Below are 26,320 nucleotides of genomic sequence, written 5' to 3' on the forward strand. Positions count from 1 at the left end.
TAACCCAGGCACGGGAAGCCACTGGGGCTGGTGGCAGCATTTGGGGTAAGAACTAAACAGTTACGCACCAGGGTCTTCATCCCATTTAATTTCTTCAAACAATGCTTGGAAGTAATATTTTCCCCTCTTTTACAGATGAAGAAACTGAGGTACACAAGTGGTAATTTGCCCAAGGTCACACAGATAGGAAGAACCAGCCAAATTCTTAATTGTCTGGTTCTAAACCCCATGCTTTTCTAAGACACTCCATTTGCCATCGGCAACCTGGCACAGAATTCCTGACTGTGCTTCTTGTTTGCTGAAGATTTCAGCAATAGTGTCACTGATTCACTGTGGGCCACAGAGTGGGGGCCCTAGGCCAGTTGCCCTTCCTCATGCCTTCCTCTAGCAGGTGGCTGTAAGTAGGGTCTGGAACAACTGCGAAAGTAGGTAGCAGTGGTCTTCTTCATAAGGAAGGGGGCTAAGTCACAATGTCCTGGAGTTCAGGTATGGGAAAGGACTTCAGAAAGTCTGGAATCCTCTAAGTGGTCTTCTCCCTCCTTCTCCTTTTTCTTACCCGCCTACACACACACATACACACACACGCACACACACACTCTCTCTCTCACATGCACACACACACGTGAGCACTGTCCACATGAAGCTTGCATCTGGTGGGAAGGCATGCCAACTGAGGTGTTGAAATCCATGGAGAGTCATGATTTGGCACCTGTGGAGTACTTTTCAGCACTTTGGAATGACAGCTTACTCGTCCACACAAACCCTTCCAGAAAGGTTGTGTCTGTGCCATTGTGGAGGGAGAAAATCAGAGCAAAGGCTGTGGGTGGCTGTGGCCAAGCTGGAGCTGAACTTTTCACCTCTGCTCCATGGTTGGAGCCAGGAGGCCTCTCACAGGTAGCTCCAGCTCCTGGTTGTGCTCTTCACAGTACAGGTGACCTTGGGAAAGCCACTGCCCTCTTCAAGCTTAACTTTCTCATATGCAAAATAAGGGGCTCATTCAATGGCTCTCCACCAGGGCTCTCTGAGCCCATGGGGTTCTAGAATTCAGTGATGGCAGTTAAGCAGGCATAATAATAGCTGCCATTTACTGAAGGCCTCTGACACATTTACTCGGTCCCTTGTGAATTATATCCCTAGTGCTTAAAACAAAAGCTGCAAGGTAAAGATGGCCACCTCATTTTGCAGATGAGAAAAGTGAGCTTCCTAGAGGTCAAGGGGCTTGCTCAGAATCACGTGGTAAGTGATGGAGTTGGAATTCAAACCCCGGCTCATGTTTGTAATGATTACACCCTGTTCTCTCCTGGATTATACAATGAGCAGGGATGTGGGTTTACAGCTCCTCCATGGCAGCCCTATCAGCACTCAGCCCTGTGCTGTGATGAGTGGGTTCTGAGCAACAGTGTAGTGAATATTCTGGTGGGCTTGATGATCAGAGTGGGCACAGGTGCCGGGTAGGCAAGGCAGCTTCCAGGGAAAGAGGGCACAGAGCCAGCTGCTCTAGGACTGACCCCAGAGTTACGATAACGTGTCAAAGCAAGAGTTCAGTGGGGTAAAGGAGCAGGAGGCCCTTCTCACATTCCTCCCCACTCAGCACGGAGCTGCTGTCAGAGCCAATTGCTATCACAAACATCTGCACCTTCCCTGCTCTCTTCTGAAGACACTGACCCACTTTTTGTTGTGTAGAAATCTATCCTGAGCCCCCCAGCAAATGCCTTCACAGTCTAGTTGTTACAGGTGGTAACTATTCCAACCACCTGAATAAAACCCAGTGTCCCAGTCTGGGTCCCCAAGACCCCTCCTGCCCCACCCTTGCCTCCCTCCCTAGTTTTTCTTTTGCTGCCTGCACCAGCCATCTCCAGAACATGCCATGCCCTTTAATGTTTCCTCTATAATAAAATTTGAAATTAAAAAAAAGAACTATCTTGCCTCTTCCTGCATTGCCCCATTCAGTAAGAGGCAGGACAGTTCCTTTTTTTTTTAATTTCAAATTTTATTATAGATTAAAGGATATATGTGCAGATTTGTTACATGGGTAAACTGCGTGACATTGAGGCTTGGGGTCCCAACAATCCCATCACCCAGGCCAAAAGCATAGAACCCAACAGGTGTTTCTTCAGCCCATGCCCATCTCCCTCCCTCTCGTGTCTAGTGATCCCTAGTGTATATTGTTCCCATCTTTACCACCATGTGTATTCAATGCTTAACTCCCTCTTATAAGTGAGAACATGCGATATTTGGTTTTCTATTCTTACATTAGGTTTCTTCGGATAATGACCTCCAGGTCCACCCATTTGCTGCAAAGGGCATGATTTTGTTCTTTTTTATGGCTGCATAGTATTCCAGAATAGTACTGAGGTAAGCACAGCTCTCTGAAGGCACACCTCCTGTGGTCCTATTCTAGTTCCACAACGCTGTGTAACCTTGGGCAAGTGACTCAACCAATCTGTGCCTCAGTTTTCTTGTCTTTGAAATATGTACAATAGCACTATCTATACTGTAGGATTATTGTGAGGATTAAAGAGGAAAATCGTATCTTAACACTACTTTTAAGAAGCTCCCTAGGTGATTCTACTGTGCAGCCCAGGGTTAGGGAACCACTGAATCAAACTGTCATCTCCAAGAGGGTGGAGAAGGTGTCTTTTTGTACTTAAAGTCCTTAGTGCTTAGGGAGCAAAATGCCTGCTGCAACGTCAGCATCTTGGGAATAGTTTTTGAGTAGATGAATAATTCTATTTATGTGGAAGACTAAAATGTAAACAATCCTTTCTCTGAAGCCAGCCAGCTAGCCACTATCATCAAGAACCAATTTCAAACCCGAACCAGTAAACTATGATCCTGATCATCAAGATGTCATGCTGGCTGAGGACTCCACTGTGAGATGCTGAGCTGAACTAAGCCCTGCCTTAGTAAATACGGTTGATATTTAATACTGACTCCTGGAAAACTAGGAACAATAGACTAAATGAGAGTCATGCAACACACAAAAGAGAAGACTTCAATATGAGACAGATTTTTGGGCAGCTCAGTGTTTGGACATTTACTCTAGGGTTCTTGGGTTTTTGTCAAGCTTCCAAGTTTCAAGGCCCATGCCAGGTTCAGACTTGAAATGGACAAATGCACTTCCTGAATCCTCACACCTAATTCCAGATGGAAACACTGGGAAGTGTTTCTGACCAGCTGTACTGCTGGGACAGAAATTATTCTTAGCACAATGGCGTCGGTGGCAAGCCAGTTTTTTTTTTTTTTCTCCTGATGTGATTGATGTTCAAGTAGGCTGCCGAAAAAACTAGGAGAGCATTTCTATGTATGGAGGAGAAGGTTATGGGGGCATGATTCAGCATCTCAGTGTCGTAGCATTTTGCTTTTTCTCCTGTGCTATGTCCTAGCAAGCCTCATGCAATGAACCATTAGCATATGGAGTAGAATGGGATTCAGTGAACATGAACAAGGTCTTAGTTAGGATTACCAAAAAAAAAAAAAAACAAACAAAACCCCCCCCCCAAAAAAACCGGCCATCTAGTGTCTTTATTTTATTTTATTTTACTTTTTGAGATGAAGTCTCATTCTATTGTCCAGGCTAGAGTACACTGGTATGATTCCGGCTTATTGCAACCTTCGTCTCCCAAGTTCAAGTGATTCTCCTGCCTCAGCCTCCTGAGTAGCTGGGATTATAGGCACGCACCACCATGCCTGGCTAATTTTTGTATTTTTAGTAGAGATGGGGTTTCACCATGTTGGCCAGGCTGGTACTGAACTCCTGACCTCAGGTGATCGGCCCACTTCAGCCTCCCAAAGTGCTGGGATTACAGGCGTAAGCCACCATGCCCCGCCCATCCAATGTCTTTAGACAGAACTCAAATGGTAAACCAGAAGGGACAAAACTCTTTATGACAATAAGGAACACATTTTCCAGCTTGCACCCTGCACCCAATCAATCCAAGGACAGCTAGGCTGTATTAAAATGCATATAATGACCTGAAGTCAGGATAGGTCATGTGACAGGTAACAATGCCAGGTAAGGCAAAATCTAGAAAAAAAAAAAAAAAGGCTGGGAGCAAATATTCCTCAAAGTCCACTCTGTGCTAGATACTGTCATTCCCTGTTTACAGATGACAAAACTGAAGTACAAAGAAGTTAAATAACCACTTCTATTATTAAGTGACTGAACTGGGTTTTGAACTCGGATTGTAGACTCCAAAGTCTGTGTCTTTCCCACTATGTCATGTTTTGGACCAGAGAGCTCTGACTCAACTCCCTGAAGGCCACCTTGAGTTGCCAAATAAGATAGGTATATAAAATAAGGTAACTGACTGCAACTGGCCAGGGGAGTGAGCAAAGAGGCAGCAGTGGGAGGTGATCCCCTCATCAGGTGTTCTGATGCCGGTGTGTCCCTTGGCCTGGGATACTGGGAGTATCTTCCCTGATCCAAGCCAAGCAGTAGCAGCTCTCTCAGGCAGTGGCACTGGATAGCACTTTGCTGCTGGCCACTGAGGTAGACAGTATCAGGTCGCACCTGCCTCTGCCAAGGGAACCTTGAAAGGGAAAACAGGCTCCAGGGACAGTGGAGGAATATGTCAGCAGATCCCATCTAACTGGGCCCAAGAAAGGCTTTTTTTCCAACCTAGAGAGGTACAAGGGAGAGCTAATGTGACAAGAAGTCCCAGCTTGCTGCCAAATGGACTTAGATAAGCTATAGCTGTTGGTCCTTTGGGTGGTCCACACACCCCTAGTCTATCTGCATGAGCCAATTTGGCTCTAAAATTTCATTCTAAGGAAAAGAGGGGCCAGACACCACCAGCTGACCCCAGTGACTAAGGTCATTGGAAGTAACATTGGGAGTTCTACAGAATGGCCAGTTCAGGATAATAGAGTTCTAGCCCCATCTCTTTATGATCAGAGGTGCATTACTTTCATCCTTCCAAGTCTCGGTTTCTTTATGTGTAAAATAGGATAAAACTAATACCTACCTCCAGTGGACCCTGAAGATGCTCTGCCCAGAGTACCATAGGTCCCTGTTCAGGGGCCCTCCCCTCCCCTGGCTTCCCTGTGCTTTGCTTCTAATGATCATCACCCGCGAGCTTGCTCAGAGGCCTGCCCCTTCACCTATGCATGCAGAGAGCTGGTTGTGTCTGAGGGTTGACTCCCTGGGCAGCCTGTGGGTATATGAAAACCCAGCTCATTTGCCTTGCAGTGGGTGTAACTTAAGCTCCAGAACTCCCCGCAGTGTGCAGCTGAGGCTGGGACTCTGCCTGAAACCTCATCCTTGCTTGGCTGTATCCCTGTCCCTGTCCTACTCTCCTCTCCTTTACTGGTTTGTCCTGGGAGCCCTTCTTTAATAAATCACAAATCCTCATCTTAGAGTCTGCCTCTGAGGAATCCAACCTGAGATACCACCCTGTTGGGTTATTGGGAAGATCAAATGACATCATTCATGTAAATTGCTTAGCTCACTACAGGCAATAATCAATAAATGGCAGCTGTTTATTTTTAGATGGAACCAAATGAAATTGTCTATAACAACTACTTTGGCTCAAAAATGGTGATTTCCTATAGATTGGCCTAATGATATTTTACAGTCCAATCTCCTAACATTCTTCCTCCAGCTACAATGAAGAAATCTTTCTAAAGAAGACCATAGTCTGCTCTAGTGGGTTCTCAACCCAGAGTCTTCCATGTTTTATCCTTCCTAGAACAGTGCTGGCCTCAAATGTTACCCCAGTTGCTGGTGTGTGGGCTCTATTAGGCTGAGACTGGGACAGACACACTTGTTATTTAACCAGAAAACCATGTGAATCTCGGCTCCACCTAAAACAGTAGGGAGGGCAGGGGTGTGGGTGGGAAACAGCAGTCAGTATTTGTCAAGTGGAAAAGGACCAGATCATAAATAGGAAAAATGTTTTCAATTCCCCCAAGGGCAATGTTTTGTATATATATTTTTGTTTTATTTTCCTCAAAAGATGACTTTGGTGGCCTCTTAAAGCAGACCATTGTGAACCCACCCTTTGAAGGGCTATGGTATATTTATGGTACATTTCAGCTTCAAACACTGAACAAATGAACACTGTATTTGTGTCAGCATGGCACTCCTGGTTGATGGAGACAGAAATAGGGCATGGAAAATTGTTGTTTGTATTTCCTCTAGCTATTGCTGCCCCAACCTCATGACAATGGGAAAAGTCTATGTTACAAACAAGCCATCAGCTATCTCACTCGAAACACAGCATCCCCTCCCATCCCATCACGAGGGGATCCTGTGGAGGGTGAGAGTCACACACAGAGGCACCACCTCAAACACAGAGGAAACCAAGGGCCCTGGCAGAAGTGGGCTGGTAGCAGATACGTGAAGGAAACAAGATTAATCTGAAAAAAAAGGGCAGGAGGGCACCAAATGATCTGCTTAATTGGCAAGTGCCAGCCATTGGTTAGATAGGAGGTTATGAGTTTGGAGAGAAGGTCTTGGTCAGGTTTCCTTTAGAGCCTGGGCAGGCAGCAAAACCTGTCCTGATTGGGGAGCAGCTTTGGTTGCCCTGTTCCCTTGGTTTGGAGCCTATCAAATGTACAACAGCACACATAACACCTACCAGCTAGTATAATGTATATGCTATCTGCTTGTTTACTGCCCATCCCCATCTCCCCTCACCTCAATACACATGCACACACTTGAATATTAGCTCCATAAGAGTGAGGATTTTTTTTCTGCTGTATCCCCTGAGTCTAGAACAATGCCTGGCACATGACAGGTACTCAATGCATATTTGCTGATTGAATGAATGAAGTATAATTGCCTGTATGATCAATATGGAAAATGCTTGTGGAGGCAATTAAGGATACTGAGGCATTAGATAAGATTTGATTTTGCTCATTAGATTCTACTTACTAAGATAGAAAAAACTCTGTCCAAGATTAGAAGGATTTGCAACAACAAGGACTCCAACAAGGAATGATTTTTGCTTTACCAGAAAATACCATTAATGAGGACATCCTTATAGATGTGGATGTTTTTTATATAGACCACAGCATACTTAGATGTTTCCAGATAGTCATATGTTTAGCATTAGGTAGTATCAAGCTACAAGCTTTCCCAGACAAAAGCAAGCAAAAGCATACATTTGGTTGGTGCTTCAACATACAAATGACCCAGCTTCTCGGACGTGGGTTTCCAGGTGGTACGTATGAACAGAAGTGCCTGGTGAGACACATGCAAGTCACAGATTGGGGAAGATGTTTGTGGACTTCGTTCTAGTTCAAACACCCGCAACCCCTGTGGCGAGGCCCTCAGCCGTTGTGGAGCTTTCTCCCAGTGAGTCTGCATGCTCAACCAAAACTGTCAGATGGATCCCATTGATGTCTTTTTGGCAGGAGAAGAGCCGCCCCTGAAATCACAGAGGGCCCACAGATGTCACGCTGGCACTCAGCCATGGAATCACAGACTGTGTCTCTCATGGTCAATGGCTGGCCTCATGCAAAACCCTTCAAACCACCTGGCCAGACAGTGGCAGGGCCTGAGCCATGTGGAAAGTGTTGTCAGCTCCTGTCTCCTAATTGAAGGCAGAACACACAGGCCTTCAAGCATTTAGCTGTGCATTTCGACACCATAGTGCCAGCCAGGGAGGGGTCTTTTGGCCCAGATAATTCTAGTGTGGCCAAGAAATGAATGATGTAAGATGGATTTTGGGCTTCTTTGCCCTTGTCTTCCTCCAGGAAGCTGAGGCTGGGTGAGAGTAGGGACTGCTGTTCTTCACAGCCTAGGCTGGAGCGGACAGTCCCCAGCCATGACAAGGGTGCAGGAGTGGGCTAAGTGGGCATGCCGCAGTGGGAAAAACCCAAGAAAGAACCAAGAAGGTGGTCACGTTAAGATGGTATGGTCAGGGAGTGGGGCTGAGACCCACTGAGAAACTGCCTGGAACTACACTGCAGTTAGAAGCCACGTGTGACAACTGCGGACTTGAAACGTGGCAAGTCTGAATTGAGTTGTGCTGTCGCTCCAAAATGCACATGGTATTTAGAAGATTTTGGAAGGAAAAAAAGAAAGTGAGAAATCTCATTAATAATTTTTGTATTGATTATAGGTTGAAATGGGAATATTTTGGATATATTGGGTTAAATGATTTCATTTGCTAAAATGAATGTCATCTTTTTTTTTTCTCTCTTTTTTAATGTGGCTACTAGAACATTGAAAACTACATACATGGCTTGTCTTCTATTTCTATTGGATAACGCTGGCCTAGAGCCTGGTTATCTAAGTGTGATCCCTGAAACAGTAGCAGTAGCACCTGGGAGTTTGTCAAGAATGCAGATTCCCAGGCCACTCTCCAGCTCTACTGTAGCAAAGCCTACATTTTTAACAAGATCCCCAGGTGATTCACTTATACAATAAAGTTCAGAAACTCTGGAGTAGCTCATTCCCTAGGCACTTGGCTTTACTGCTGACAACCAGGTTAGCTTCGAGGGATGTGGCCAAACAGACTTTGAGAGAGAAAACCTCTTGTGTGCGCTGAAAATCGGGGATCTGGGTTCTATTCCTGCCTCTGCCTTGAAATTGCTGTGTGACTTTGGGTAAGTCACTGGCCCCTCTCTGGGGCCAGTCCCCCATCCTGCAAATGAAGAACCTGGACTAGAAGACCTTCAAAGTTTGTGAAGGAGCTTTCTCTTGCACCAGCTGGTGGGACTAAAACCAGCTCCTTTCACCAAGATTTCTAGAAAATTCTAAGGAGGGTTTTGTTTTGTTTTTACTTTGGCTTTTGCATCAGTCCCATTCAGAGTGATTACATATGGTGGGGAACCAACACATACGCCTCCATTGTCACTGCCTCCTTTGGATCCCCCAAACTTTATTTTAATTAATTAACATTTTTGAGCACTCACTATGTGTTGATTCTGATTCTAAATGCTTTACATGTATTGTCTCCTGTAACATTCACAGTGACCCTAAAAGGTAGGGCTCACCATGACTTTTTAATATATGAAGAAATTAAAGCACAGAGAGGCCAAGTAAGTGGTCCAAGATCATATGGTTGGCTATTGGTTAACATTCAGAAACCACCAGATTTTGGCCATGGAGGTATGTCTGATGAGGAGAGGAGTGACCTAAAACTATAAGGTGGTAAACGTAAGCGTGAAGAAAGGAAAATATTAAAATAGATGTAAATGGGCTGGGCACGGTGACTTATGCTTGTAATCCCAGCACTTTGGGAGGCGGAGGTGGGCGGATCACCTAAGGTCAGGAGCTCGAGAGCAGCCTGACCAACACGGTGAAACCCTGTCTCTACTAAAAATACAAAATTAACCAGCCATGGTGGTGCAATCCCAGCTACTCAGGAGGCTGAGGCAGGAGAATCACTTAAATCCAGGAGGCGGAGGTTGCAGTGAGCCTAGATTGCACCATTGCACTCCAGCCTGGGCAACAGGAGCGAAACTCTGTCTCAAAAAATAAAAAGTAAAATAAAATAGATGTAAATGAATCAAGTCAACACATAAGGCCAAACTCTAGGTTCTTTCTGCAGCATTTGTTTGATTCTCATATGATAGTATCGTGCATCTGGCAACCATGGCAATCTCTCTATTTCAACTCAGCACCCTCATAATGAAAGTCTCGTGGGAAAGATATTCTGTCCATGTGCTACAGTGACACCAATACCCTGCACACACACGCTTTGGCAAGGCTGATGCCAGTGAACAGGCAAGCTGATTAGCAGAATTCATCTCCTTGTGAAATAATCTGAAAAGGGTTAATGCTAAAATAAGTCCTTTCCTTTTTAAAGATTCCTCTCTTCTCTTATGAATAAAATTTTCTGTAAAAAGAACTACTTATAAAGTAATCACAGCAATGCCACCCAAATCAGAAACCAAAAGGCATTTAGCTGGCTGATTATGAATGCAGCCTGGGGAGAACCGTCCTCCTGGCAGATGCCTCAGACCCAACCGGGCTGTTGCCAGCCTTGTAGCCAGCTCTTGGCCCCCAGTGACATCTTTGCCTTGAGTCCTGTTCCCACGTCCATACCTTGCAATCCTCTTCCCCAACTTTTCCTTGCATTACTGGTTCTAGGTTTCTTGTCTCATCTCTTGTTGATGTCTTTGCACATATCCCTTGGAGCTGATAAATTATTTTGGGTTTGGCATGCTGACTCTCTTGACTATAATTTGCACTCTCTCTACAAATTTTCCACCTCTGGCTGCTCCAGGGACTGGCTGAGGTTTGGTTCAGCCTGGCTTTCATAACTCTGTTCCAGCATTGTCACACAGCCTTTGTCTGGAGCAACTTTGCCTTGACCAGGGCAGCCAAGAATGGAACACTGAGAAGGGCCACATTGGGATCCTCCCTCCTTTTAGATTCCCAGTGCCTCCAGGAGCTCTTTGTGGAGATATGCAGAACTCTTCTTATACTGAGTTACTTCAGCCAGGGAATGTGCTTACAGTCTTCCTCCTCTACTCTCTGAAAAAATAATACAATTTTTCATAGCTAGGATGACCATACGATTTTTTCATCCACTGCTCTTTGTGCAGTGGAAGGGGATGCTATTAATAATTGTGCCTGGATGAAAGGCACAACCCAGGACTATCCGAGGCTAACTGGGGCATACGATGCCCATACTCATAGTCCCACTTTCCTCTCAGAGGTAAAGCCTGATACTAACTCTATCCCCACACTATATAATATATTTTGATTACTCCTGTGTTCAAAATCTCTCAGACTTGCCCACAAAAGCTCTCTCAGTAGGAGAGAGCTGATGTGTATCCCCTGAGTGACTGGTACAAAGGGACCACCCAAAGCTTCCTGATAGCAGAGCTTGTCTTTGAAATCTGAAAAGAGCATATGAATATTGTCATTCTACTTAATAATTCTCCTTGTTTTGCTTTAAAAATATTTTTACTTCTCATATATTTTTTCTTAAAATGTAAAGTAAACGTGATGCCCAAGAAGATGCTTGCTGCAGGTTTTCCCTGTGGTCTGTGTACCTCTGTTACCACGGCATAGTCTGAGAACCACAGCCTCTCATCCAGTGGGGTTAGGGGATGAACATTCATGGTGCCCAAGGCATTTGTTGGAATGGATAAGATTACACAGGTCAAGGTCTAGCTCTGACTCTGAGCTTGCCTAAGCATTTCACTTTCTCCTTTACAGAGTCTTCTGTTCCTTTACGTACAACAAATATAAGGCCAATAAACTCTCCTCCAAGAGTTTTCAGGGGCTTCATGATCAGGCAATTCAAGGCAGTAATTGGGATTCTTTGCTGCTCGTGTAGGAACACTTGAGCTTGATAATGAGCCAACTCCAGGTAGACCTTCCCCAAATTGGGGGTGTTTTTTGGGTCGCCTCCCCTCTTTCATCCCATTCTATGATCTCTGAAGAATCCAGAAGACAGATCCCCTAGCAGGCATGAGTGCAGTGCTAGAGTCTGTAGCAACTTCACCTGGATGGAGGATGAGGGCAGCGCTAGGGCACAGGGGCTCTCTAGATGAATCTCTGACACTTCCCTAAGCATGACCTTCTTTCTCAATGAGACCTGACCTAACTCAAGAGGTTGAGGCACTCATTTTCTGTGATCCCACACTTGCCAGTCACCCTGGGCCTCCCTCCTGCCAACAAAGTTCACACACACACACACGCACGCACACACATATGCACATGCACGCACATGTGCACACACATACATACACACATCCCTTTTCTCTGGAACCTGCAGCCATTTGCCATATCTGAGGGTTTAGTACATCTTGTGTTCAATTCCTCCCCTCCTCCACATCCCTCCTGCAGATTTACAATTTCCCTGGAGATGAAAGGATAATTTGAAAATCAACTTCTTATTCCAGCCTTTCTCCATAGCTCCAGGGAATATTCTCAGATCAAAACACACAGGACCTGGGAGATAATGATTAGGAGGGGGTCTAATAGGATGCCGGTAACGTTCTATGTCTTGACCTGGATGGTGGTTACACAGGTGTATTCACTTTGAGATAATTCATTATAATATTTGCTTTTTTCTGGATGCATGTAATATTTCAATGAAAATTTAAATGTAAAAACAAGCACAGAACCAGGTTATGGCCAAGAGGGAAGGCTGTAACCTGGAGATTGACTATCTGGATAATAAATATTTCTAGTTCTTTTCTGGCTCTCAAGTGTCAACGCAGCAGAGAGCTGCTGTATGGCTCCCAGGGCTACCAATGTTTCAGAGATGCTGGGCTGACAGCCTGCACTGTCTCCCTGTTCCAGGGAGAATGCCGTATTGAGAACATATTGATTTTAGATCTCATACTGACCTTCTGAGCCTAGAATAACAGATTCATGTTCCTAGAATAACAGAGTCAGCAGGTCCTTGGAGGGGAGGCAAAGTGGTTAAGAGCTCAGTGTGTTCAAACCCTACCTCTGCCACTTCCTAGCCATGTGACCTTGGGAAAGTTATATAAACTTTCTAATCTTCGGTTTCCTTATCCGTAAAATGGGGCTAATAATAGTGCCCGCCCCATACGGTTACTGTGGGAATAACCCGTACTGCATATGAAGGGTTTAGCCCTGGGCCTGGCAAAAACTAAGTATCCATTAGAGACTAAATGTTATAATTGAGTCTAACCCCCACACTTTATGTGAGGAAACTAAGACCCAGATAGAGAAGAGAGTATCTTATTGAAGGTCAGAGCCAGGATGTAACAGTGATAATCCAGGCTCCTCCTGTCTAGGACTATGGAGCTCTCTCCATGATAACATGCTGCTTTTTCCCACACTGGGGTCCTTCCCACTTAGGCAGGCCCATGCAGCCATGCTTTACTCATCCAAGCACCAGACAATGTGAACTTGTTTTGTTCACAACCCCTTTAAATGAGAGGAGATTGTGATGAATGCAGTGTCATTCATCTGATAAGGTGAACCCCCAGGTTGAGGAGAAATGAATAGGCAACCCCTATGACCTGGAGTACCTCACTGTGAGCCACCCCTGAGACCACACAATGGGCAGATTGAGGGAAATGTGAGACTCTTGTTTAGTAAACACAGAGTACCTGCTTTGTGGTCAGGCCCAGTGCTGGGGACAACTGGGAAATAAGAAGGACTCCACCTTCCTGGAGCTCCCAGTATGGGAGGGGGGTAGGTGGAGAGGGAGAAGGGTGATTCTGAGAGATGGGTTATTCAAAGGAGAAGCAAGGGAACATATCACAGGGACCTAACTATCTGTGGTATGAAGCAAGTGACATGGTTGTGGAGGCAGTGATGTCGCCATAAGGACTAGAAGGCTGAGTAGGAGCCACCTAAATGAAGTGAAGGGGGCAGAGAGGAGCCAAGGAGAAGACCCTGGGGTGGGTCAGGACATGAACATGGGGGCCTTGAGAATAGGCTGTCACCTAGGGAGCTTGGGAAGCAGTATGAGAAGAGGTGAGTGTGAGCGTGCAAGATCTCCTGAGCATGCTGAGAATTCTGGACTTTATGAGACGTGAGAAGCATCTGGAGGGTTTTAAGTTGGGAAGTCAAATGATGAGATTTGCCTTTTAGAAAACACCTGAGCCCTGAGAGTCAGTCCAAGTCCAAAGGCACCACTTAGTGCAGAGTGTGGGAGGCTCCTGCAACCTCATACCACTCCCAGGACCAGAGCAACAGGGGCCCTTTGAGACTGGTGCACCTTCATTTATCAGAAAGAGAAATGGAGGATTAGAGAGGGAGGGAGGCTTACCCAATATCACTCAGCAACTTAAAAAGAGTCAGAGCTAGGTCCAGTTTCCAAGTCTCCAGCTGCAATCCCTGTTGCACTTGCAATCATCCCCGTGCCTCACATGGCTGTTTCACTAGTTTGTGTGAAAATCTTTCAACCCCAAATAAACTGATAGACTCTTAATGAGCACTAAATTCATCTTTGCAGAATGAAGGAATGTACGTGCATGGGAACCCTGGATCTGTTACCCTTCCTCCTCTTCCTTAACAATATCTTGGAGTCGGCAGAACTTGATTCCTCAGCCTGGTCATACCTGCAGGCCTGCTTGAGTAGATATTGGGAAGGGGATGTGGCCACAGGGCCTGATTCTAGTAAGGGCTGCTTGAAACCTGCTTTCCCAACCTCTACTGCTGGGTTCTGGAAATCTTCAAGGCTTCTTCTTCAACTGCTCCCCACTGATGGATGATATCATAGGCATTTTGAAATGAGAGGAAAACCCATTTGGCTGGAAATTAAGGTGATTTAAAGGCAGATGGCAGAGCTTCTGAACTGAGAGGACTGGACAAACCACCCAAACATGCCTAGCTAAGTGGTCTGCAGGGCCTTCTGAAAGAAGGTATGGGATTTGCTGGAGGCTGGCCCAGGTTGAGATCATGGCAGGGCCTCCTCTGAGGGTCAGGGTTGAGGTCAGCATTTGCGTCTTGCTCATATCCTGCCCCAAACCCACATTAACTACAGCTAGAATGAGGGAAGGATTTCCAGGTCCTAGCCCTGCCTGACCATATGCTTTTATGGAGCGAAGGACTTGGATGGGAAATCGGCACTCACTGAGCACCTACAATGTGCCAGGCACTGTGCTGAGGGGCCATGGGTTATAATGACCCAACTCTGGGCAATGTGCGAACCAAGGGCTCTTGAGCACTCTTGGAGGAGGGGTGAGAAGAACTCTACCCTTGAAGAAAATGGGTATTCCCATAGTCAACCATCCTAGAAGGGCTGGGAATATGATGAGCCTCAGGACTGGATGAGGGAGAAATATATTCCCCACTCTGGTGTCTGTGGGGCTGGCACTGGGCTTGAAGTGTGGGGGGGCCTTGAGTGATCTGGAAGTGGGTGAGTGCCATTGGCCCTGCCCTTGGAGAGGAGCTTGGCCGCCACTGTTTACCATGGTGGAGGCAGTAGCCGCTCAAAAAGCACCAAGTTTGGTGACATTCAGCATTTAGGTAATGCTTGGGTGCTCCAGACTAAGGGGTATGTCTGAGTGGCTGCCCCTCTTCTGAGAGTTGTGGGCCACCACGACTGACCTTTAGATCAAATCAAGAGCTTCACCTTCATCACTGGGGTCTCAGAGACAGCCAGCAGTGGTGCCAACTGTGCCAGCAGGGCAGATACCTCCTGCTGGGCATCGACATATGAGTCAATACCCTGGGAAAGCTCCCAGAAATGATGGGAGGACATTGTGACAAGGGCTGAAGTCCAGCATGTAGACCTAGGATATAACAGTTGGCATGAAAAGGACGTATAATTCTATTTAAATTGAATTCAGGAACAGACACTTTATGTATTACCTCATTTTTTCCAACACAATACCCTTTGAGGAAAATAGAGCTAGTTATCCCCACTTCACAGATGAAGACACTAATTTTTAGAGAAGTTCTGTCAGTGATTTCCAGTTTTTGGATTTCACAATCAAGTTAAAACAATTGGGGGAGTATACATGGGTTGTTAACTTCAATTATCTTAGGAAGGAATTTCAAAAATTAAAAAATGCTACATCTAAACTTATCATCCCGTTTTGGCAAAAGAAAAGATATTTTAATGCAAACAATTGTGGCAGACAATTTAATCAGAATAAAGGTCATTTTTTAAAACTTAATAAAATTATATTGTTGGAGGTCCAATTTAATAGCCTGGTTTTTCTCCCTCCTCTGGGCGTTGGTGAAATGTGGCCTTGTCCTTGTGCTGGTTTGTGGAGTAAAGGTTGCAACCCCAGGGGCTGAATGACTTGCTCATGTCCTGGTCACTCAGCCAGAAAGGGGCAGAGCTAACTCACACAGACCCGAATGGAAGCCAGCCTTTCTTGATGCCCTGCACAACTCTGCTCCACTGAGGCAGGCAGTGGGGACCACAGTGCTATCCAAATCCCTGCCAAGGTGCTCCAAGAGAACATCCAGGCCTCGCCTGACTCTTCTCCCCACAGGCCTCTTGGATGGGCTCAGTGTCCTGGCTGAGAACTCTACCAGAAACGCCAGCATAGGGGATTTGGCTGAGCTCAGTACAATATGTTTTTATCTGTACCAAATTATGACCCATAAAAATCCAGTCCTTGCTAGGACACAAGCAGCTAAAACAGAAGGTGACCCAACTCAACCTTTTCTCTTTTAAGAAAACACATCGCTGACCCCGCCTTCCTAAGCTGCTGCCATGAGGCTTTCTGCTCCACCCACAAGCCCTGACGCTCTGCTTAGAGGAAATGAAAAACTACTCTCTCTCTTGGCCCTCCCCATTCAAACAGGCTTACATGGGTCCCAGAACGAGGCCACTGATAACTTCCCAAACTCCGGGCTACTCTTCCTTCCCCAGAGAAACACAAAATATTAGCACTATAAGGAACTTTAAAGATTGTTTAATACAAATGCCCCCATTTTATCTATATGAACCAAAGCAGTCACTGAAACCCAGATCCTCTAACTTCTAGCCAGAACCAGGGTGGCACAGTTGACAATCCACAGATTAACAAAGGTTTGAATCTAGTCCTCCCTCATCCTAGCTCTGCAACCTTGGAAAATGCTTCACTTCTCTGAACCTCACTGTTTTTCATCTGAAAAATGGGCAGAATGAATACGACATGTTTTGGATGTTTGTCCCCCACAAATCTCATATTGAAATGAGTGTCGGAGATGGGGCCTGGTGGGAGGTGTTTTGTCATGGGGGCAGATCCTTCATGAATGGCTTAGCGTCATACTCCTGATGGTGTGTTCTTACTCAGTTCATGCAAGATCTGGTTATTTAAAAGTGTGTGACATGTCTGCCTTCTCTCTCATGTTCCCTCTCTCATATGTGATATGCAGCCCTCCCCCTATCCCTTCTGCTATCATTGTAAGCTTCCTGAGGCCCTCGCCAAAAGCAGATGCTGGTGCCATGCTTGTATAGCCTTCAGAACCATGAGCCAATTGAAGCTCTTTTCTTTATAACCTGCCTAGCCTCAGGTATTTCCTTGTGGCAACACAAATGGACTGACACAATACCAGCCTCATAAGCCCTCGCAGAGGTTAATGGGGCTATGTATATAAAGCACTTCACAGTGTGCTTGGCACATTGACCACAGTGCTAATTTCCACAGTACACATTTCCTTTCTGGGTAGTTTATGAACTTCTCTAAGGCTCAGTGTTCTCATTTGTTAAGTGGGATAACAATTGGATTATGAGATAATATATGTGTGTAAAAAGTTTAACCCAGTTCTTAGCACATAGAAAACACATGGAAGCAGTTATTATTAGCATGGAATCATCATCAGCGCCTTCTTTCTCTCTTTCCTCCCTCTCCAGATTCCCACTCCTCAATCTACGTAAGTCAACAGAGCAATGTGTAGGGTGTACCATGGGGTGAGTATGTTGTATGTGGGTAAGGGGCTGTCTAGGGGAGTGAGTCCAGGTGCTGTGCCGGATGCTCTGTTGGTGGTGAGCAGACCTGGAATCCTGCAGAGTGAAGCCCACTCCATGGCTTGCTATCTTTCAGCTGCTTGATCAGAGCCATGTGGCTAACACGAGCTATCTTAACATTCTGGATATCTATCTATTCTCTGCTAGATATATTTTCTCAGGTGGAGGTGTCCTAATTTCTATATGAAACCACCACACAGCCTCCTGAGGCTTCCAGACACCTGACACGTACATCCCACAGAAATTCCATTCAGATGTGCCCACAGGTCTCAGACTCCCACAGTGGCTTCCTAGCCACCTGGTCTGGAGGACATGCTTACTATGCATTGGTGAGAGTTTCTGGGCACTGAATACATGTTCCGTGTAGAGAGAATTCCTGTACTCTGATCCCAGACTTGCCGAAGGCTGGCCAGATCTTCCCAGAATTGCAGGCCATTGGTGTGGAGGACCAACGACTCATCCCAAGGGGCAAACCCATTGCTAAATCCCATCAGACTGGTCACCTCTTTAGAGGGACTTAGGCAGACCAGTGGGCCATGCCATTAATGCCAAATAATCAAGTCAATAGGCTTCTAGAAGATAAATCTGATCTCAACTCAGCTAGCCATTTCACACAGAGTGGTGCAATTACCCTTAAACTGCAGAGACCTGGGTTCAAACGCTAACTGTATCACTAACTGACTTTGGGTGTTTCCTCACTATTCAAAACCTCAACTTCCCTATATATAAAATGAGGACAAGCAAATCCATCTTTTATAACTGCTGTGAAATTAGATTGAAAATTGATGATAGTTCAATGCCTTGCACATTGTCACTATTTGATAATGATCCAGTTAGGGCAAAACATATGAAGAAGGACTGCCAGGTCAGAGGACGTCCCTGAGAGAATCTCACTGCCAGGCATGACGTTGTCCCCAGAAGCTAGATCATTTGAGTTCAACGCCTGGCTCTGTCTCTCATTAGTAAGTTGGTTAACTTCTGCACCTCAGTTTATGTCTCTATCTGTAAGTGGGGATAATGATAATACCTACCCCAAAGGGGTTTGTGATGATTAAATTAATTACTTAATGTAAAACGCTTAGAACAGTGCCTGGCACCTGCTAAGTGCTGCATAAATGTTGGCTATTCATAATAGAACTAAGTGATTCATCAGTAGTCTGAAATAAATTCCTAAAGCATAGGCTTTGGGAAGCCCTTGATTATTTGGCTTTACTGAAATGACAGGTGCAAAGAAGACATAAGACCCCTATCTTTCTCTCACATGAGCTCATTCCTGAGCAGAAGAGCCGTGTTTTTTAATAATTATCATTTCTGGAATGCTTGCCATATGCCAGTCCCCGTATAAATTTTAGCTCTCATTCTCACAGGAACTCTCTTACATAGGCATTATTATCCCCATTTTACAGATAAGTAAACTAAGGTTCAGAGAGGTGAAGTGATTTTCCCAAGGGAGCACAGCAGGTAGGGATGGAGGCAGGATTCAAATACAGGTCTGTCTGGCTCCATAGCCACGGCCTCCTTGCTTCCCTAAGCAGAATGGGGTTCCGCGTCCCTCTTGTGTGTGCGGGTGAGGGGTGCGTCCTACAGTTCCCCAGCACTCATTCAGCCCTACTGGCCTGGCTGGGTGGTTGATATTTAAAAACTGGAGAGGAGGGGAAAAAACCCTTAAAAACAATAAACAGTGATTCAGACTGAGTCTTTACTCAGGCGGTTACGGGAAACTGGCAGGAGGTGACAGCCTTAGTCACTTAGGAATGGCCGAGCCCCTGACTCATGGGCGGCAGATCACGCTGCTCAGGACAGAAGCCAGCACTGCATTCGGTGCCAAAAAGGCAGGAAAACGCTCTGAAGAGGGGGGTGGGGGATGAAAAGAATGATGTGCCGGGGCCAGAGCTATCTTTTATGAGGAGCCAGGCTTGTCCTGGGCGCTGGAATAACATCCAAACCCCCAAGCCTGAAGTTCCAGCCCCCTTTCTGAAGCCCTCCTCTTTTCTCATCTGATTTCTCTCTATTCTCATTCAAGAACCCCACCCTCCAGCCGAATGGGATGGCCCACTGTGCCCAGGATGTCCTGTCCTTGCACCTCGCTCCAGGTGCCTTGGCCCCCAACCCTCCTGGACTCTCTTGTGCCCAATAGGTAGGGCTCCCATCCAGGGGCCCTTCCTCCTGCCTTCAGCACTAAATTCAGTCCCTCATTCCTCAGGTATTTATGGAGCACATATTATGTGTTAAATTCTATGTTAGATACTGGAAATCCAAAGATAGCTTAGACACAGTCCCTGCCCTCAGGAAGCTCACACCTAGTGTTTGTTTCAGTACCAGGTACAGGAGTACACAGGTAACAACAAGAACCACCAAAAAGGAAGGGCTGTGATAGGGGGAGCACAGAGCACTGCTGGGGTGCCCCAAACCACCCTAGGAACCAGGGTTCCCTAAAGGAGGTGATGTTTGAGATGAATCTTGAAGAGCAGGAATGAGTCAAGAGATGGTGGGGTAGACAGGGGAAGGATATAGAATAATCTCTCTCTTCTAAACAGAAATGGAAACAAAATCTGAGGCAGGTAATGTGAGTTTATTATACCAAAAGGGAGGGAAATAAAGAAAAGACAAAGGGGTAAAATAATAGCCCCAAAATCTTTTTGTGTTTTTGTTTTTTTGAGATGGAGTCTTGCTCTGTTGCCCAGGCTGGAGTGCTGTGGCATGATCTTGGCTCACTGCAACCACCATCACCCGGGTTCAAGTGATTCTCCTGGCTCAGCCTCCAGAGTAGCTGAGACTACAGGCGTGTGCCACCATGCCCAGATAAATTTTGTATTTTTAGTGGAGATGGGGTTTCACCATGTTGGCCAGGCTGGTCTCGAACTCCTGACCTCAGGTGATCCACCTGCCTTGGCCTCCCAAAGTGCTTGGATTACAGGTGTGAGCTGCTGCACCTGGCCAGCCTCAAAATCTTGTTAAAATTTTGGAGTAATTCCTTTCAACCTTTTCTCCATATATCTCTATGTATGGAGACATACACATTTTTAAAAACCCAAAACATGTTAATCTGACTGCTTTGTAATTTGCTTTACACATTTAACAACATAGGAAATCTTTCTATGTTGATAAATATTAGTCTTTCTATGTTGATAAACATAACACAGATGCCACAGCTGATCTGGCCTGAGAGAGGTAGGTTTGACTCATGGAGGTGGTAGGAAATTCTGAATTTGAACACCTAGCACTGGGGAATGTGCTCATCCATTCTGCATGGGCCCCACCTCTCCTTGCTGTCTTACACAAATAAGATCTGCTTCTCTGTTCACATCAGCTGCCTGGCCAATCCAGGCATTAGCATTCTGAGCCCCGATCCTCAATATTTGAATGGCTATGTGGTAACCTGGAAGATGATGCCCCTTGATTCACCTGGCATTTTCCCCGTGCTTCTCTTTTGACACTGCCAATTTCTACCCTAGATAGCAATTGATCACACAGCTGCTGCCTTCCCATCTGTGGGCTCCTCAAACGCAGGTTCTATATGTGATGTTTCTTGCTCTCCCGTCACAGAGCCTAGCACAGCTCCACTGTGACTCGCACGCAACAGGAAGTCACTGAACAGCTGATGAAAAGACAAAGGAGGAAAGTAACGGGGTTAAGCTCTTGACCCTTCCCAGTGTAGGTGAGACACCCATTTCATCCAGGTCCTACAGCAAGATGACAGGCATGGGCTCCAGAGTAAGCCTGCCTGGGTTCCTATTCCGGTCCCACCACTTACTAGGCTAGGCAAGTTATTTAATCTTTCCACATTTCATTTCTCATGTACAAAATGAGAATACTAATTGTACCCATTGTGCTAGGTTGTTGGGAAGGTTCAATCCTACACAAAAGGACCTTAGAACAGAACCTGGCACACAATCACAAAAGTTAGCAATTGGTTTTCTTCTTATCATCCTTATTATCTTGAGCTCTCTCCAAGTGTGAGTTGGGACTCAACTCCCCTCTGAAGGAGGCTTTCTTCTTGGTCAGCATCCCCTCCCTCCTATTCCTGGGGAACAGCCTCTCCCTGTGGAGAGGGGTCTCTGGCCAGTCCCCAACCTGACAATAGGGATGGATTCTCTTCTCCTCAAAGGGAGAAGGATACTGGGATTGTGGCCAGCAGTTTCCAGGCATTTGGAAAAACCTCAGTAGGTTAGACCAGGGTTGGCAAACTTTTTCTATAAAAGGCCAGATAGTAAATATTTTAGGCTTTGCAGGCCATATGGTCTTTGTTGCAACCACTCAGTCTTGCCCTTGTAGCATGAAGGCAGTCATGGACAATACAGAAACGATGGTCATGACTGTGTTCCAATGAAACTGTATTTACAGAAATGTGGCCAGCTGATTTGGCCTGGGGGCCGTAGTTTGCTGGCCTCTGTAGATCAATTAGAAACTCAGGCAGTCAGGGCTGTGGGTCTTCTCTCCTTCTCTGTAACCCTGAAAAAGTTCCTTTCCTGCCCTGAACCTAATTTTTGTCATTTATCAATTGAAGAGTTTGGGACAGATAATTTTTAGGAGTCATTCTGTCTTGAAAATGCTATAATTCTATGACTGACAAGCTGTGTGATATTGGGCAAAGCCCATCCCTCTCTGGGCCTCAGTCTCCTTCTCTGTAACATGAGAGGATAAACTGATTATCAAGCCCTGATCACATGCCCAGTAGGAGACATTGGGCTTGGGAGGCACCCAGACCATGGCCAGGTGCTGCCTTTGCCCACTCACTGCCCTTCTTCCCACAGCCAGGCACCTCTGCAAGCTGTCACCCTGGGCTCGGCCAAAATTCAGTCATGCTTCGTGATGCAGTCAAGTTGCTCTTGCCCAAATGGCTTGTCTGGAAATCACTCCACAGCCAGACTGCAGCAATCCAGGTTTGATTACGCCAGGCATATGGGGAGAGTCTTTGTGCAGAGTGGCAAGTGGCAGCACAGGCTGGGGTTAGTATCACCACAGTCTGGACCCAACTGCAGCTTGCCTCAGAGGCCAGTATGGACAAGGAGTTCTCCACTTCACAAGGCCAAGTTGATAGCCTTTTTCTGTGGCTGGCAGTCTTGATTCTGCCCTTGAGAAGCAGTGCCTTCACTCCTGGTGTGGTTAACAGGCACAAACTCACACACGCACACACAATCACATGGTACTCTTGTGACCTTCACGTCCTAGGAAATGTCTTAATGATCTAAGGAGAGTCAGGAAGCTCTGCAGACCCAACCAAATGCTGCTTTTATCCCCATAAAAAGAGAGGGCCAGCTGCTCTGGCCTGACACACAATGAGGCAACCCTTAGAAGATGAATGGAGTCGCCAGTGGGAAACCACAGCCTCCTCGTGGCCTAACCCAGGCCCGGGACAGCCTGGTTCTCTGAGAGCCAAAGTGCCAACAGCAATGACACCACCAGCACACTGGGCAATTCTACCCAGCAGATGCCTCCACCCCGTAGAGTGCATGACGTCCACATCTTCCCTGGGGTATCGGAATAACAAAGGCTGTGTCCCAGCAGTATTGTACAGCTAGGGAAGGCCGGAAACCAAGCTACAGGAAACTGGTTGCTATGGTTTCCTTGAGCGTAATGCCATAGAAATTGCTTTCTAAAAATTTTTTTTTTTTTTCAGGGAGAGGTAAGGAGGGAAACACTGACTTCAATATTTACCACGCACCAAGCGTTGTGCTAGGTTGTAAATACTCAAAGCAAATCACTAGGATTGGTAGTATTATCTTCATTTTGCAAATGAGAATATGGAAGCACAGAGGAACTAAGACTCTTGCTCACAGACACACAGCTGGAAGGTGGGAGAGCCAGTTATGAACTCCAGATCTCCATACTCCAGTGCCTGCTCCTTTTCAAATATATGTGCTGGGAGCCAAGAGATCCTGCAACCTAAAGTATTATTATTATGAGGCCAGACTGGAGCAGAGTGGGATCGAGGAGGAGGGGACAGGGAAGAAGCTAACTGAGAGAAATCAAACAGCTGAGGAATGAAGACTGATGCCTTCTGATGTGCCAGAACAAGGCTCTCAGGGTGGGTGGAAGGGGCACAGGATTTGGCACCAAAGGGCCTTAGTGGGAAGGTCACCTTCCTCACTCCCAGCCAGAGCCTCCCACATCTGTAAAATGGGTATAACAATCATATCTGCCCTAGGGGTTGTTGTAAGGATTAATTGAAATAATATACATCAAATGCATGGTACAGAGTAAGCACTCAGAAATTGCTGTACAAATATTAATTAGTTTCGGTGGACTGGAGCAACTCCGGGACTTACTCAGTGGAGGGAGTAGAGATAAAACACACTTGGGCCCCGGGACTGGCCGTGCAGGTTGGTACACTCCACAACCCACACACGGTACAGAGCAGCCCTGATTTATTGGCAGATAGAAGGAAGCTTCCTACCACACATTTCTCAGTCAGTGATGCAAGCATTCATTCCACAGGTATTTATTGAACACCTATTTGCTATATCCTGTGCCAGGAGGCATATGATATGGTCCCTGCTCTCCAGGAGCTCACAGAGAGTGAAGGAGACAGAAGAGCAACTACAGACTGATGCCTCATATAGTTGGACACAGGCAGTGGGTGTCCACTCTTTACAGGGAGTGTACGCATGTGTGTGTGAGCATGCATGTATGTGTCCTGGTGGGCAGGGAAGGCATCTCTGAGAAGGGAGCCCTTAAGTTAAGCCTTGAAAAATAACTGGGAGTTTATCAAATAAGCGAGGGAGGGCAGACTTGGAAAAAGGAATAATGCCTACAAAGACTCCAGGGCATTTTTGAAACATATGATTAGAGTTTAAGTGTACGTCCATGGCGTAGAGTTGGGGAAAGCTAGAGAGGTGAGTTTAATGAGAGATGGAATGGAAATAAAGGTTAGGACCAAGTTGAACAGGGCTTTTTATACCATGCTAAGGATCCTGGATGTTTCTCTCTGTTGAGGCAAGAGGAGGAAGCTGTGGTGTGCATGAAGGATGTGGCCACGAGGTCTTTGGAGGTCCTGAGGGGGATGGATTAGAAGCACCCAGGCTCTTAAACTCCCTGCTAGGCACCTTACTGAGCTCTTTGCATGGATTCCCTACTTTGATTCTCACCCAAACTCCATAAAGTGGTGCAACTATTTCCCCATTTTGCAGATGAGGAAACCAAGGCTTAGCTAAATTCTGTGCTAGATTTGAACCCAGGGAGGTGGCCCTTTGCCCTCCTAATAGCTGCTGCCTCTTACTGTGGACAGGGAGTACATTTCAGCGGTCAAACAAGAGGCCGGGAAAGAAGTAGTGAAGTCTGAAGGAGGGAAGTGTCTTGTGGGTGGAGGCTGAGGTGGAAAACCTTATGTTCCAGGCAGAGAAGTGCCCAGGAAGCCTGAGGCTCAGGAAAACCTGCTCTCTAGGTGACCTCACTCACAGAAACTTCCAGCTGTTCACACAAGGCCATTGAGATTCCTTTCTGGACTTGCCCCCACCTTTTGTTTGAAGGAGTTAAGCCTGGCCCATGACAACACTTGAGAACAAACTGCTCACTGCAACACTGGGAGAAGAAAGCAGTGGCATATACCCTTTTCCTCTTGGGAAATTTGACCTTTGGGGCTCGTTGCTTATAACCTTCCATTGAGAAAAATTGCTACTTGGGAGCTGCAGCCACTCCTGCCTGTCAAGAGTGGCCCTCTGGCCCAAAGGCTGGCACCCAGAAGGACTTGCACTCTTTCTGAGAGTGCGCCCTCCCGTCCCTCTTGTGCAAAAAAGTACCCTGGAGTGGAAATGAAAATAATAATTGGGGCACAGTTATTCTCAGGCCAGTCTCGGGAAATTTCCAGGCAGCTCAGGGAGCCAGTGGCTTCAAGAGTTCCTGATGCAGAGGTAACTGAGAAGGTGAGCTGGGGCCAGCAGGAGAGAGGGCAGAGGAATAGTCTGATGCTTGGCCAAAAGCTCCTTCCGCATCCCAGGCCAGAGGCACTTGGCTGCACAGCCCAGGACTGACTACGGCCCACGCTGCTTTCCAAGTGCCCCTGAGTTGCTGTTACTTAATTAGCTCCATGGCCATAAAAGGCTGGCTCAACTTGGAGGAGGCGCCTGGCCCCAAGAAGCAGCACACTGAAGTGTCATAAAAACACAGCATGGAGAAGGGGCAGGAAAAAGAAGGGCAGGTGGTAAATTCAAGTCATCCTGGGTCTGTTGTTTCCAATAGCTGTTCCTCACCCTGGCTGGAAAGGATCCTGGGACCTTGCCCCTGAGCCCTGGTCACTCATATTCACTACTGTGCCCAGATTTAACCCATCATGGAAGAGAGGGAACAGGCCCCAAGAGCAGAAAGTTGCAAGCTTTGGTGCATGTGGTGTTTAAACAAAATCAGAAGACAAGGCACACAAAATTTCAGCCCTCTATTTAAAACCACTGCCAGGATTCTTGTAAAACTGACTAATGTGCCACTTAATGTCTTCTATTCCTCCCCAATTAACACCTCAATGTGAGAAAATTATTGTAGAATATAGTGCCAAGGAAACCTGTTATCAGAGAAGCTGGGCTCACAGGGTGGTGAGAGGAGAGGTTTGGAATCAAACTTCTCTGGGTTTGAATTTTGGCTTGGGCACCTGCTGGCTGTTTGACCTTAAGTAAATAACTTCACCTTTCTGTTCTTCATTTGTTTCCTCATCTGTCAAATGAGGATAATAATATGATCTATTTCTTAAGATTGGTAGAAGAATTAAAATTCTGTGCATAAGGCACCCAGCACAGTGCCTGGCATATAGCAGATGCTCAATAAACACAGACATATCTGAATATATTTATAAAACTCAATGTAGCCTCTCTAGCATTCTGGTTCTATAAATGGAAATAGTAATAAGTATCATTACAGGGTTGCTGTGTGGAAATTCCTTCTGTAGTAATGGTCCTCAGCATATGCTCAGTATCAGTCCTTTTCTCTTTTCTTTCCCTCCCTTGCCTAGGCTGCTCAGAGGTTCAGAGCCAAATTCAATGTTTAATACAGTTCTTGGGTAATGGCTATTTCTTTTCTTTCTATTATAT

At 46.1% G+C, this 26,320-nt stretch overlaps 1 protein-coding gene across 2 annotated transcripts in view; it reads right to left on the bottom strand.

Annotated features, from left to right (window-relative positions):
* Positions 1-26,320, bottom strand: part of NAV2 (neuron navigator 2) — a 766,628-nt gene that overhangs the window by 421,954 nt on the left and 318,354 nt on the right. The window lies entirely within an intron of this gene.

The sequence above is a fragment of the Macaca thibetana genome, chromosome 14, assembly GCF_024542745.1.
Source record: "Macaca thibetana thibetana isolate TM-01 chromosome 14, ASM2454274v1, whole genome shotgun sequence".
NCBI classification, from domain to species: Eukaryota; Metazoa; Chordata; class Mammalia; order Primates; family Cercopithecidae; genus Macaca; species Macaca thibetana.